A 15,755-nucleotide genomic window follows, 5' to 3' on the forward strand; every position below is an offset into this window, starting at 1 on the left:
TGTACAGTTTCCAGCAGCAGCTCTTTGTGGACACTTGGAAACAGCAGTGTGAAAAAATATCGTACGAAGCGGGGTTTAGCCAAAGTTGAAAGACCTTCCAAAACCAACCCTAAAGAACTTAGCCAAACAATGAATGTTGCAATAAGCTCCTGCACGAAAGGTGCTTCTCTGACAGAACCCCCGAGCAGGTAGCTACATTCTGCACGGTACAAAATGCATATGAATTCCAGGCTGAAAACTCACTCCAGAAGAATGAAATGCATGTTTCTCTCTGAAACAACACTCAGCCACTATTCTTTTGCTTGCGCCCTCAGGGTCTTTGTAGAAACGTGTGTTTTCACTGGTGGATCATGTTATGGGATGCATTGTTTCAATCTCTTGCAAGCCTCCTGCTGTTTCTTAGACAATGTGGAAAAACGCGTATTATGTTTCCCAAATAACTTGAAATCCAGGAAATCTCACACTGCTTCACCTTTGCACAAACATGCTCTTTCTCCTAATGCGTTGAGAACATTCAAGAAAGCAGATAAGAAGTCCATTTTGCAGTGAATTTCAGACGGGCATGTACAAAAAGTCACTTCTATCTTTTACAGAGTGGAAAAGCATCATTGGCTTCATGTTCTCGATGAAACCCTTACATTTCCAAGTGATCTTAAATAGGACTTTCCCAAAGAGATGTGTCTGCATGTCTGTGTGGAAAGGAGCTCTAAGTTGTGTATTCAGTACTGGAGAGTGACACACTCTACACAGGTTACACAGCGTTTTGAGAACACCAACATGCTTAAAGCTGAAACTGCTACAAGGTGTGTGTACATGTTGAATGAAGGCTTGTCATTTCAAAGAAGGAAGAGGAAACCAAAATCCAGGTAGTGAAACGGGCACACCAGTATGGGAGATGTGCATGTGTACAATTTCCAGCAGCAGCTCTTTGTGGACTCTTGGAAACAGCGCTGTGAAAAAATTTCGTACGAAGCGGGATTTGGCCAAAGTTGAAAGACCTTCCAAAACCAACCCTAAAGAATTTAGCCAAACAATTTATGTTGTAATAGCTCCTGCAGGAAAGGTGCTTCTATGACACAACCCCCGAGCAGGTAGCTACATTCTGCACAGTACGAAATGCATATGAATTCCTGGCAGAAAATTTACTCCAGAAGGATGAAATGCATGTTTCTCTCTGAAAGATCATTCAGCCACTATTCTTTTGCTTGCTCCTTCAAGGTCTGTTTAGAGACGTGTGTTTTCACTGGTGGAATATGTTTTGGGATGCATTGTTTCAATCTCTTCAATCCCCACGTTGTTTCTTAGACAATGTGGAAAACGCGGATTATGTTTCCCAAATCACTTGAAATCCAGGAAGAAGCACACTGCATCACTCTTGCTCAAAACGCTCTTTCACCTGATGCGTTGAGAACATTCAAGAAAGCAGAAAAGAAGAGCATTTTGCAGTGAATTTCAGACGGGCATGTAGAAAAGTCATTTCTACCTGTTGCAGAGTGGAAAAGCATGATTCACTTCATGTTCTCAATGAAACCCTTACATTTCCAAGTGACCTGAATTAGGACTTTCCCAAAAACACGTGTTTGCGTGTCTATGGCGAAAGGATCTCTAAGTTGGGTATTCAGTGCTGGAGAGTGACACACTCTACAGATGTTACACAGGGTTTTGAGAACACCAACATGCTTAAAACTGTAACTGCTACAAGTTGTGTGCAGCATGCTGAATGAAGGCTTGTCATTTCAAAGAAGGAAGAGGAAACCAAAATTCAGGTAGTGAAACGAGCACACCAGTATGGGTTATGTGCATGTGTACAGTTTCCAGCAGCAGCTCTTTGTGGACACTTGGAAACAGCAGTGTGAAAAAATATCGTACGAAGCGGGGTTTGGCCAAAGTTGAAAGACCTTCCAAAACCAACCCTAAAGAACTTAGCCAAACAATGAATGTTGCAATAAGCTCCTGCACGAAAGGTGCTTCTATGATAGAACCCCCGAGCAGGTAGCTACATTCTGCACGGTACAAAATGCATATGAATTCCAGGCTGAAAACTCACTCCAGAAGAATGAAATGCATGTTTCTCTCTGAAACAACACTCAGCCACTATTCTTTTGCTTGCGCCCTCAAGGTCTTTGTAGAAACGTGTGTTTTCACTGGTGGATCATGTTATGGGATGCATTGTTTCAATCTCTTGCAAGCCTCCTGCTGTTTCTTAGACAATGTGGAAAAACGCGTATGATGTTTCCCAAATAACTTGAAATCCAGGAAAACTCACACTGCTTCACCCTTGCACAAACACGCTCTTTCTCCTAATGCGTTGAGAACATTCAAGAAAGCAGATAAGAAGTCCATTTTGCAGTGAATTTCAGACGGGCATGTACAAAAAGTCACTTCTATCTTTTACAGAGTTGAAAAGCATCATTGACTTCATGTTCTTGATGAAACCCTACATTTCCAAGTGATCCTAAATAGGACTTTCCCAAAGAGATGTGTCTGCATGTCTGTGTGGAAAGGAGCTCTAAGTTGTGTATTCAGTACTGTAGAGTGACACACTCTACACCGGTTACACAGCGTTTTGAGAACACCAACATGCTTAAAGCTGAAACTGCTACAAGGTGTGTGTACATGTTGAATGAAGGCTTGTCATTTCAAAGAAGGAAGAGGAAACCAAAATCCAGGTAGTGAAACGGGCACACCAGTATGGGAGATGTGCATGTGTACAATTTCCAGCAGCAGCTCTTTGTGGACTCTTGGAAACAGCGCTGTGAAAAAATTTCGTACGAAGCGGGATTTGGCCAAAGTTGAAAGACCTTCCAAAACCAACCCTAAAGAATTTAGCCAAACAATTTATGTTGTAATAGCTCCTGCAGGAAAGGTGCTTCTATGACACAACCCCCGAGCAGGTAGCTACATTCTGCACAGTACGAAATGCATATGAATTCCTGGCAGAAAATTTACTCCAGAAGGATGAAATGCATGTTTCTCTCTGAAAGATCATTCAGCCACTATTCTTTTGCTTGCTCCTTCAAGGTCTGTTTAGAGACGTGTGTTTTCACTGGTGGAATATGTTTTGGGATGCATTGTTTCAATCTCTTCAATCCCCACGTTGTTTCTTAGACAATGTGGAAAAACGCGGATTCTGTTTCCCAAATCACTTGAAATCCAGGAAGAAGCACACTGCATCACTCTTGCTCAAAACGCTCTTTCACCTGATGCGTTGAGAACATTCAAGAAAGCAGAAAAGAAGTCCATTTTGCAGTGAATTTCAGACGGGCATGTAGAAAAGTCATTTCTATCTGTTGCAGAGTGGAAAAGCATGATTCACTTCATGTTCTCAATGAAACCCTTACATTTCCAAGTGACCTGAATTAGGACTTTCCCAAAAACACGTGTTTGCGTGTCTATGGCGAAAGGATCTCTAAGTTGGGTATTCAGTGCTGGAGAGTGACACACTCTACAGATGATACACAGCGTTTTGAGAACACCAACATGCTTAAAACTGTAACTGCTACAAGTTGTGTGCAGCATGCTGAATGAAGGCTTGTCATTTCAAAGAAGGAAGAGGAAACCAAAATCCAGGTAGTGAAACGAGCACACCAGTATGGGTTATGTGCATGTGTACAGTTTCCAGCAGCAGCTCTTTGTGGACACTTGGAAACAGCAGTGTGAAAAAATATCGTACGAAGCGGGGTTTAGCCAAAGTTGAAAGACCTTCCAAAACCAACCCTAAAGAACTTAGCCAAACAATGAATGTTGCAATAAGCTCCTGCACGAAAGGTGCTTCTCTGACAGAACCCCCGAGCAGGTAGCTACATTCTGCACGGTACAAAATGCATATGAATTCCAGGCTGAAAACTCACTCCAGAAGAATGAAATGCATGTTTCTCTCTGAAAGAACACTCAGCCACTATTCTTTTGCTTGCGCCCTCAAGGTCTTTGTAGAAACGTGTGTTTTCACTGGTGGATCATGTTATGGGATGCATTGTTTCAATCTCTTGCAAGCCTCCTGCTGTTTCTTAGACAATGTGCAAAAACGCGTATTATGTTTCCCAAATAACTTGAAATCCAGGAAAACTCACACCGCTTCACCCTTGCACAAACACGCTCTTTCTCCTGATGCGTTGGAAACATTCAAGAAAGCAGATAAGAAGTCCATTTTGCAGTGAATTTCAGACGGGCATGTACAAAAAGTCACTTCTATCTTTTACAGAGTGGAAAAGCATCATTGACTTCATGTTCTCGATGAAACCCTTACATTTCCAAGTGATCTTAAATAGGACTTTCCCAAAGAGATGTGTCTGCATGTCTGTGTGGAAAGGAGCTCTAAGTTGTGTATTCAGTACTGGAGAGTGACACACTCTACACAGGTTACACAGCGTTTTGAGAACACCAACATGCTTAAAGCTGAAACTGCTACAGTGTGTGTGTACATGTTGAATGGAGGCTTGTCATTTCAAAGAAGGAAGAGGAAACCAAAATCCAGGTAGTGAAACGAGCACACCAGTATGGGAGATGTGCATGTGTACAGTTTCCAGCAGCAGCTCTTTGTGGACTCTTGGAAACAGCGCTGTGAAAAAATTTCGTACGAAGCGGGATTTGGCCAAAGTTGAAAGACCTTCCAAAACCAACCCTAAAGAACTTAGCCAAACAATGAATGTTGTAATAGCTCCTGCAGGAAAGGTGCTTCTATGACACAACCCCCGAGCAGGTAGCTACATTCTGCACAGTACGAAATGCATATGAATTCCTGGCAGAAAATTTACTCCAGAAGGATGAAATGCATGTTTCTCTCTGAAAGATCATTCAGCCACTATTCTTTTGCTTGCTCCTTCAAGGTCTGTTTAGAGACGTGTGTTTTCACTGGTGGAATATGTTTTGGAATGCATTGTTTCAATCTCTTCAATCCCCACGTTGTTTCTTAGACAATGTGGAAAAACGCGGATTCTGTTTCCCAAATCACTTGAAATTCAGGAAGAAGCACACTGCATCACTCTTGCTCAAAACGCTCTTTAACCTGATGCGTTGAGAACATTCAAGAAAGCAGAAAAGAAGTCCATTTTGCAGTGAATTTCAGACGGGCATGTAGAAAAGTCATTTCTACCTGTTGCAGAGTGGAAAAGCATGATTCACTTCATGTTCTCAATGAAACCCTTACATTTCCAAGTGACCTGAATTCGGACTTTCCCAAAAACACGTGTTTGCGTGTCTATGGCGAAAGGATCTCTAAGTTGGGTATTCAGTGCTGGAGAGTGACACACTCTACAGATGTTACACAGCGTTTTGAGAACACCAACATGCTTAAAACTGTAACTGCTACAAGTTGTGTGCAGCATGCTGAATGAAGGCTTGTCATTTCAAAGAAGGAAGAGGAAACCAAAATCCAGGTAGTGAAACGAGCACACCAGTATGGGTTATGTGCATGTGTACAGTTTCCAGCAGCAGCTCTTTGTGGACACTTGGAAACAGCAGTGTGAAAAAATATCGTACGAAGCGGGGTTTGGCCAAAGTTGAAAGACCTTCCAAAACCAACCCTAAAGAACTTAGCCAAACAATGAATGTTGCAATAAGCTCCTGCACGAAAGGTGCTTCTATGACAGAACCCCCGAGCAGGTAGCTACATTCTGCACAGTACAAAATGCATATGAATTCCAGGCTGAAACTCACTCCAGAAGAATGAAATGCATGTTTCTCTCTGAAAGAACACTCAGCCACTATTCTTTTGCTTGCGCCCTCAAGGTCTTTGTAGAAACGTGTGTTTTCACTGGTGGATCATGTTATGGGATGCATTGTTTCAATCTCTTGCAAGCGTCCTGCTGTTTCTTAGACAATGTGGAAAAACGCGTATTATGTTTCCCAAATAACTTGAAATCCAGGAAAACTCACACTGCTTCACCCTTGCACAAACACGCTCTTTCTCCTAATGCGTTGAGAACATTCAAGAAAGCAGATAAGAAGTCCATTTTGCAGTGAATTTCAGACGGACATGTACAAAAAGTCACTTCTATCTTTTACAGAGTGGAAAAGCATCATTGACTTCATGTTCTCGATGAAACCCTTACATTTCCAAGTGATCTTAAATAGGACTTTCCCAAAGAGATGTGTCTGCATGTCTGTGTGGAAAGGAGCTCGAAGTTGTGTATTCAGTACTGGAGAGTGACACACTCTACACAGGTTACACAGCGTTTTGAGAACACCAACATGCTTAAAGCTGAAACTGCTACAAGGTGTGTGTACATGTTGAATGAAGGCTTGTCATTTCAAAGAAAGAAGAGGAATCCAAAATCCAGGTAGTGAAACGAGCACACCAGTATGGGAGATGTGCATGTGTACAGTTTCCAGTAGCAGCTCTTTGTGGACTCTTGGAAACAGCGCTGTGAAAAAATTTCGTACGAAGCGGGATTTGGCCAAAGTTGAAAGACCTTCCAAAACCAACCCTAAAGAACTTAGCCAAACAATGAATGTTGTAATAGCTCCTGCAGGAAAGGTGCTTCTATGACACAACCCCCGAGCAGGTAGCTACATTCTGCACAGTACGAAATGCATATGAATTCCTGGCAGAAAATTTACTCCAGAAGGATGAAATGCATGTATCTCTCTGAAAGATCATTCAGCCACTATTCTTTTGCTTGCTCCTTCAAGGTCTGTTTAGAGACGTGTGTTTTCACTGGTGGAATATGTTTTGGGAGGCATTGTTTCAATCTCTTCAATCCCCACGTTGTTTCTTAGACAATGTGGAAAAACTCGGATTATGTTTCCCAAATCACTTGAAATCCAGGAAGAAGCACACTGCATCACTCTTGCTCAAAACGCTCTTTCACCTGATGCGTTGAGAACATTCAAGAAAGCAGAAAAGAAGTCCATTTTGCAGTGAATTTCAGACTGGCATGTAGAAAAGTCATTTCTATCTGTTGCAGAGTGGAAAAGCATGATTCACTTCATGTTCTCAATGAAACCCTTACATTTCCAAGTGACCTGAATTCGGACTTTCCCAAAAACACGTGTTTGCGTGTCTATGGCGAAAGGATCTCTAACTTGGGTATTCAGTGCTGGAGAGTGACACACTCTACAGATGTTACACAGCGTTTTGAGAACACCAACATGCTTAAAACTGTAACTGCTACAAGTTGTGTGCAGCATGCTGAATGAAGGCTTGTCATTTCAAAGAAGGAAGAGGAAACCAAAATCCAGGTAGTGAAACGAGCACACCAGTATGGGTTATGTGCATGTGTACAGTTTCCAGCAGCAGCTCTTTGTGGACACTTGGAAATAGCAGTGTGAAAAAATATCGTACGAAGCGGGGTTTGGCCAAAGTTGAAAGACCTTCCAAAACCAACCCTAAAGAAATTAGCCAAACAATGAATGTTGCAATAAGCTCCTGCACGAAAGGTGCTTCTATGACAGAACCCCTGAGCAGGTAGATACATTCTGCACAGTACAAAATGCATATGAATTAGGGTGAAAACTCACTCCAGAAGAATGAAATGCATGTTTCTCTCTGAAAGAACACTCAGCCACTATTCTTTTGCTTGCGCCCTCAAGGTCTTTGTAGAAAGGTGTGTTTTCACTGGTGGATCATGTTATGGGATGCATTGTTTCAATCTCTTGCAAGCCTCCTGCTGTTTCTTAGACACTGTGGAAAAACGCGTATTATGTTTCCCAAATAACTTGAAACCCAGGAAAACTCACACTGCTTCACCCTTGCACAAACACGCTCTTTCTCCTAATGCGTTGAGAACATTCAAGAAAGCAGATAAGAAGTCCATTTTGCAGTGAATTTCAGACGGGCATGTACAAAAAGTCACTTCTATCTTTTACAGAGTGGAAAAGCATCATTGACTTCATGTTCTCGATGAAACCCTTACATTTCCAAGTGATCTTAAATAGGACTTTCCCAAAGAGATGTGTCTGCATGTCTGTGTGGAAAGGAGCTCTAAGTTGTGAATTCAGTACTGGAGAAGGACACACTCTACACAGGTTACAGAGCGTTTTGAGAACACCACCATGCTTAAAGCTGAAACTGTTACAAGGTGTGTGTACATGTTGAATGAAGGCTTGTCATTTCAAAGAAAGAAGAGGAAACCAAAATCCAGGTAGTGAAAGAGCACACCAGTATGGGAGATGTGCATGTGTACAGTTCCCAGCAGCAGCTCTTTGTGGACTCTTGGAAACAGCGCTGAGAAAAAATTTCGTACGAAACGGGATTTGGCCAAAGTAGAAAGACCTTCCAAAAGAACTTAGCCAAACAATGAATGTTGTAATAGCTCCTGCAGGAAAGGTGCTTCTATGACACAACCCCCGAGCAGGTAGCTACATTCTGCACAGTACGAAATGCATATGAATTCCTGGCAGAAAATTTACTCCAGAAGGATGAAATGCATGTTTCTCTCTGAAAGATCATTCAGCCACTATTCTTTGGCTTGCTCCTTCAAGGTCTGTTTAGAGTCGTGTGTTTTCACTGGTGGAATATGTTTTGGGATGCATTGTTTCAATCTCTTCAATCCCCACGTTGTTTCTTAGACAATGTGGAAAAACGCGGATTATGTTTCCCAAATCACTTGAAATCCAGGAAGAAGCACACTGCATCACTCTTGCTCAAAACGCTCTTTCACCTGATGCGTTGAGAACATTCAAGAAAGCAGAAAAGAAGTCCATTTTGCAGTGAATTTCAGACGGGCATGTAGAAAAGTCATTTCTATCTGTTGCAGAGTGGAAAAGCATGATTCACTTCATGTTCTCAATGAAACCCTTACATTTCCAAGTGACCTGAATTAGGACTATCCCAAAAACACGTGTTTGCGTGTCTATGGTGAAAGGATCTCTAAGTTGGGTATTCAGTGCTGGAGAGTGACACACTCTACAGATGTTACACAGCGTTTTGAGAACACCAACATGCTTAAAACTGTAACTGCTACAAGTTGTGTGCAGCATGCTGAATGAAGGCTTGTCATTTCAAAGAAGGAAGAGGAAACCAAAATCCAGGTAGTGAAACGAGCACACCAGTATGGGTTATGTGCATGTGTACAGTTTCCAGCAGCAGCTCTTTGTGAACACTTGGAAACAGCACTGTGAAAAAATATCGTACGAAGCGGGGTTTGGCCAAAGTTGAAAGACCTTCCAAAACCAACCCTAAAGAACTTAGCCAAACAATGAATGTTGCAATAAGCTCCTGCACGAAAGGTGCTTCTATGACAGAACCCCCGAGCAGGTAACTACATTCTGCACAGTACAAAATGCATATGAATTCCAGGCTGAAAAGTCACTCCAGAAGAATGAAATGCATGTTTCTCTCTGAAAGAACACTCAGCCACTATTCTTTTGCTTGCGCCCTTAAGGTCTTTGTAGAAACGTGTGTTTTCACTGGTGGATTATGTTATGGGATGCATTGTTTCAATCTCTTGCAAGCCTCCTGATGTTTCTTAGACAATGTGGAAAAACGCGTATTTTGTTTCCCAAATAACTTGAAATCCAGGAAAACTCACACTGCTTCACCCTTGCACAAACACGCTCTTTCTCCTAATGCGTTGAGAACATTCAAGAAAGCAGATAAGAAGTCCATTTTGCAGTGAATTTCAGACGGACATGTACAAAAAGTCACTTCTATCTTTTACAGAGTGGAAAAGCATCATTGACTTCATGTTCTCGATGAAACCCTTACATTTCCAAGTGATCTTAAATAGGACTTTCCCAAAGAGTTGTGTCTGCATGTCTGTGTGGAAAGGAGCTCGAAGTTGTGTATTCAGTACTGGAGAGTGACACACTCTACACAGGTTACACAGCGTTTTGAGAACACCAACATGCTTAAAGCTGAAACTGCTACAAGGTGTGTGTACATGTTGAATGAAGGCTTGTCATTTCAAAGAAAGAAGAGGAATCCAAAATCCAGGTAGTGAAACGAGCACACCAGTATGGGAGATGTGCATGTGTACAGTTTCCAGCAGCAGCTCTTTGTGGACTCTTGGAAACAGCGCTGTGAAAAAATTTCGTACGAAGCGGGATTTGGCCAAAGTTGAAAGACCTTCCAAAACCAACCCTAAAGAACTTAGCCAAACAATGAATGTTGTAATAGCTCCTGCAGGAAAGGTGCTTCTATGACACAACCCCCGAGCAGGTAGCTACATTCTGCACAGTACGAAATGCATATGAATTCCTGGCAGAAAATTTACTCCAGAAGGATGAAATGCATGTTTCTCTCTGAAAGATCATTCAGCCACTATTCTTTTGCTTGCTCCTTCAAGGTCTGTTTAGAGACGTGTGTTTTCACTGGTGGAATATGTTTTGAGATGCATTGTTTCAATCTCTTCAATCCCCACGTTGTTTCTTAGACAATGTGGAAAAATGCGGATTATGTTTCCCAAATCACTTGAAATCCAGGAAGAAGCACACTGCATCACTCTTGCTCAAAACGCTCTTTCACCTGATGCGTTGAGAACATTCAAGAAAGCAGAAAAGAAGTCCATTTTGCAGTGAATTTCAGACTGGCATGTAGAAAAGTCATTTCTATCTGTTGCAGAGTGGAAAAGCATGATTCACTTCATGTTCTCAATGAAACCCTTACATTTCCAAGTGACCTGAATTAGGACTTTCCCAAAAACACGTGTTTGCGTGTCTATGGCGAAAGGATCTCTAAGCTGTGTATTCAGTGCTGGAGAGTGACACACTCTACAGATGTTACACAGCATTTTGAGAACACCAACATGCTTAAAACTGTAACTGCTACAAGTTGTGTGCAGCATGCTGAATGAAGGCTTGTCATTTCAAAGAAGGAAGAGGAAACCAAAATCCAGGTAGTGAAACGAGCACACCAGTATGGGAGATGTGCATGTGTACAGTTTCCAGCAGCAGCTCTTTGTGGACTCTTGGAAACAGCGCTGTGAAAAAATTTCGTACGAAGCGGGATTTGGCCAAAGTTGAAAGACCTTCCAAAACCAACCCTAAAGAACTTAGCCAAACAATGAATGTTGTAATAGCTCCTGCAGGAAAGGTGCTTCTATGACACAACCCCCGAGCAGGTAGCTACATTCTGCACAGTACGAAATGCATATGAATTCCTGTCAGAAAATTTACTCCAGAAGGATGAAATGCATGTTTCTCTCTGAAAGATCATTCAGCCACTATTCTTTTGCTTGCTCCTTCAAGGTCTGTTTAGAGACGTGTGTTTTCACTGGTGGAATATGTTTTGGGATGCATTGTTTCAATCTCTTCAATCCCCACGTTGTTTCTTAGACAATGTGGAAAAACGCGGATTATGTTTCCCAAATCACTTGAAATCCAGGAAGAAGCACACTGCATCACTCTTGCTCAAAACGCTCTTTCACCTGATGCGTTGAGAACATTCAAGAAAGCAGAAAAGAAGTCCATTTTGCAGTGAATTTCAGACGGGCATGTAGAAAAGTCATTTCTATCTGTTGCAGAGTGGAAAAGCATGATTCACTTCATGTTCTCAATGAAACCCTTACATTTCCAAGTGACCTGAATTAGGACTTTCCCAAAAACACGTGTTTGCGTGTCTATGGCGAAAGGATCTCTAAGTTGGGTATTCAGTGCTGGAGAGTGACACACTCTACAGATGTTACACAGCATTTTGAGAACACCAACATGCTTAAAACTGTAACTGCTACAAGTTGTGTGCAGCATGCTGAATGAAGGCTTGTCATTTCAAAGAAGGAAGAGGAAACCAAAATCCAGGTAGTGAAACGAGCACACCAGTATGGGTTATGTGCATGTGTACAGTTTCCAGCAGCAGCTCTTTGTGGACACTTGGAAACAGCAGTGTGAAAAAATATCGTACGAAGCGGGTTTTGGCCAATGTTGAAAGACCTTCCAAAACCAACCCTAAAGAACTTAGCCAAACAATGAATGTTGCAATAAGCTCCTGCACGAAAGGTGCTTCTATGACAGAACCCCCGAGCAGGTAGCTACATTCTGCACAGTACAAAATGCATATGAATTCCAGGCTGAAAACTCACTCCAGAAGAATGAAATGCATGTTTCTCTCTGAAAGAACACTCAGCCACTATTCTTTTGCTTGCGCCCTCAAGGTCTTTGTAGAAAGGTGTGTTTTCACTGGTGGATCATGTTATGGGATGCATTGTTTCAATCTCTTGCAAGCCTCCTGATGTTTCTTAGACAATGTGGAAAAACGCGGATTATGTTGCCCAAATAACTTGAAATCCAGGAAAACTCACACCGCTTCACCCTTGCACAAACACGCTCTTTCTCCTAATGCGTTGAGAACATTCAAGAAAGCAGATAAGAAGTCCATTTTGCAGTGAATTTCAGACGGGCATGTACAAAAAGTCACTTCTATCTTTTACAGAGTGGAAAAGCATCATTGACTTCATGTTCTCGATGAAACCCTTACATTTCCAAGTGATCTTAAATAGGACTTTCCCAAAGAGATGTGTCTGCATGTCTGTGTGGAAAGGAGCTCTAAGTTGTGTATTCAGTACTGGAGAGTGACGCACTCTACACAGGTTACACAGCGTTTTGAGAACACCAACATGCTTAAAGCTGAAACTGCTACAAGGTGTGTGTACATGTTGAATGAAGGCTTGTCATTTCAAAGAAAGAAGAGGAAACCAAAATCCAGGTAGTGAAACGAGCACACCAGTATGGGAGATGTGCATGTGTACAGTTTCCAGCAGCAGCTCTTTGTGGACTCTTGGAAACAGCGCTGTGAAAAAATTTCGTACGAAGCGGGATTTGGCCAAAGTTGAAAGACCTTCCAAAACCAACCCTAAAGAACTTAGCCAAACAATGAATGTTGTAATAGCTCCTGCAGGAAAGGTGCTTCTATGACACAACCCCCGAGCAGGTAGCTACATTCTGCACAGTACGAAATGCATATGAATTCCTGGCAGAAAATTTACTCCAGAAGGATGAAATGCATGTTTCTCTCTGAAAGATCATTCAGCCACTATTCTTTTGCTTGCTCCTTCAAGGTCTGTTTAGAGACGTGTGTTTTCACTGGTGGAATATGTTTTGGGATGCATTGTTTCAATCTCTTCAATCCCCACGTTGTTTCTTAGACAATGTGGAAAAACGCGGATTATGTTTCCCAAATCACTTGAAATCCAGGAAGAAGCACACTGCATCACTCTTGCTCAAAACGCTCTTTCACCTGATGCGTTGAGAACATTCAAGAAAGCAGAAAAGAAGTCCATTTTGCAGTGAATTTCAGACTGGCATGTAGAAAAGTCATTTCTATCTGTTGCAGAGTGGAAAAGCATGATTCACTTCATGTTCTCAATGAAACCCTTACATTTCCAAGTGACCTGAATTAGGACTTTCCCAAAAACACGTGTTTGCGTGTCTATGGCGAAAGGATCTCTAAGCTGTGTATTCAGTGCTGGAGAGTGACACACTCTACAGATGTTACACAGCATTTTGAGAACAACAACATGCTTAAAACTGTAACTGCTACAAGTTGTGTGCAGCATGCTGAATGAAGGCTTGTCATTTCAAAGAAGGAAGAGGAAACCAAAATCCAGGTAGTGAAACGAGCACACCAGTATGGGAGATGTGCATGTGTACAGTTTCCAGCAGCAGCTCTTTGTGGACTCTTGGAAACAGCGCTGTGAAAAAATTTCGTACGAAGCGGGATTTGGCCAAAGTTGAAAGACCTTCCAAAACCAACCCTAAAGAACTTAGCCAAACAATGAATGTTGTAATAGCTCCTGCAGGAAAGGTGCTTCTATGACACAACCCCCGAGCAGGTAGCTACATTCTGCACAGTACGAAATGCATATGAATTCCTGTCAGAAAATTTACTCCAGAAGGATGAAATGCATGTTTCTCTCTGAAAGATCATTCAGCCACTATTCTTTTGCTTGCTCCTTCAAGGTCTGTTTAGAGACGTGTGTTTTCACTGGTGGAATATGTTTTGGGATGCATTGTTTCAATCTCTTCAATCTCCACGTTGTTTCTTAGACAATGTGGAAAAACGCGGATTATGTTTCCCAAATCACTTGAAATCCAGGAAGAAGCACACTGCATCACTCTTGCTCAAAACGCTCTTTCACCTGATGCGTTGAGAACATTCAAGAAAGCAGAAAAGAAGTCCATTTTGCAGTGAATTTCAGACGGGCATGTAGAAAAGTCATTTCTATCTGTTGCAGAGTGGAAAAGCATGATTCACTTCATGTTCTCAATGAAACCCTTACATTTCCAAGTGACCTGAATTAGGACTTTCCCAAAAACACGTGTTTGCGTGTCTATGGCGAAAGGATCTCTAAGTTGGGTATTCAGTGCTGGAGAGTGACACACTCTACAGATGTTACACAGCATTTTGAGAACACCAACATGCTTAAAACTGTAACTGCTACAAGTTGTGTGCAGCATGCTGAATGAAGGCTTGTCATTTCAAAGAAGGAAGAGGAAACCAAAATCCAGGTAGTCAAACGAGCACACCAGTATGGGTTATGTGCATGTGTACAGTTTCCAGCAGCAGCTCTTTGTGGACACTTGGAAACAGCAGTGTGAAAAAATATCGTACGAAGCGGGTTTTGGCCAAAGTTGAAAGACCTTCCAAAACCAACCCTAAAGAACTTAGCCAAACAATGAATGTTGCAATAAGCTCCTGCACGAAAGGTGCTTCTATGACAGAACCCCCGAGCAGGTATCTACATTCTGCACAGTACAAAATGCATATGAATTCCAGGCTGAAAACTCACTCCAGAAGAATGAAATGCATGTTTCTCTCTGAAAGAACACTCAGCCACTATTCTTTTGCTTGCGCCCTCAAGGTCTTTGTAGAAAGGTGTGTTTTCACTGGTGGATCATGTTATGGGATGCATTGTTTCAATCTCTTGCAAGCCTCCTGATGTTTCTTAGACAATGTGGAAAAACGCGGATTATGTTGCCCAAATAACTTGAAATCCAGGAAAACTCACACCGCTTCACCCTTGCACAAACACGCTCTTTCTCCTAATGCGTTGAGAACATTCAAGAAAGCAGATAAGAAGTCCATTTTGCAGTGAATTTCAGACGGGCATGTACAAAAAGTCACTTCTATCTTTTACAGAGTGGAAAAGCATCATTGACTTCATGTTCTCGATGAAACCCTTACATTTCCAAGTGATCTTAAATAGGACTTTCCCAAAGAGATGTGTCTGCATGTCTGTGTGGAAAGGAGCTCTAAGTTGTGTATTCAGTACTGGAGAGTGACGCACTCTACACAGGTTACACAGCGTTTTGAGAACACCAACATGCTTAAAGCTGAAACTGCTACAAGGTGTGTGTACATGTTGAATGAAGGCTTGTCATTTCAAAGAAAGAAGAGGAAACCAAAATCCAGGTAGTGAAACGAGCACACCAGTATGGGAGATGTGCATGTGTACAGTTTCCAGCAGCAGCTCTTTGTGGACTCTTGGAAACAGCGCTGTGAAAAAATTTCGTACGAAGCGGGATTTGGCCAAAGTTGAAAGACCTTCCAAATCCAACCCTAAAGAACTTAGCCAAACAATGAATGTTGTAATAGCTCCTGCAGGAAAGGTGCTTCTATGACACAACCCCCGAGCAGGTAGCTACATTCTGCACAGTACGAAATGCATATGAATTCCTGGCAGAAAATTTACTCCAGAAGGATGAAATGCATGTTTCTCTCTGAAAGATCATTCAGCCACTATTCTTTTGCTTGCTCCTTCAAGGTCTGTTTAGAGACGTGTGTTTTCACTGGTGGAATATGTTTTGGGATGCATTGTTTCAATCTCTTCAATCCCCACGTTGTTTCTTAGACAATGTGGAAAAACGCGGATTATGTTTCC

This window comes from Miniopterus schreibersii (genome assembly GCF_964146895.1).
Source record: "Miniopterus schreibersii genome assembly, chromosome: 2".
Lineage (NCBI taxonomy): Eukaryota > Metazoa > Chordata > Mammalia > Chiroptera > Miniopteridae > Miniopterus > Miniopterus schreibersii.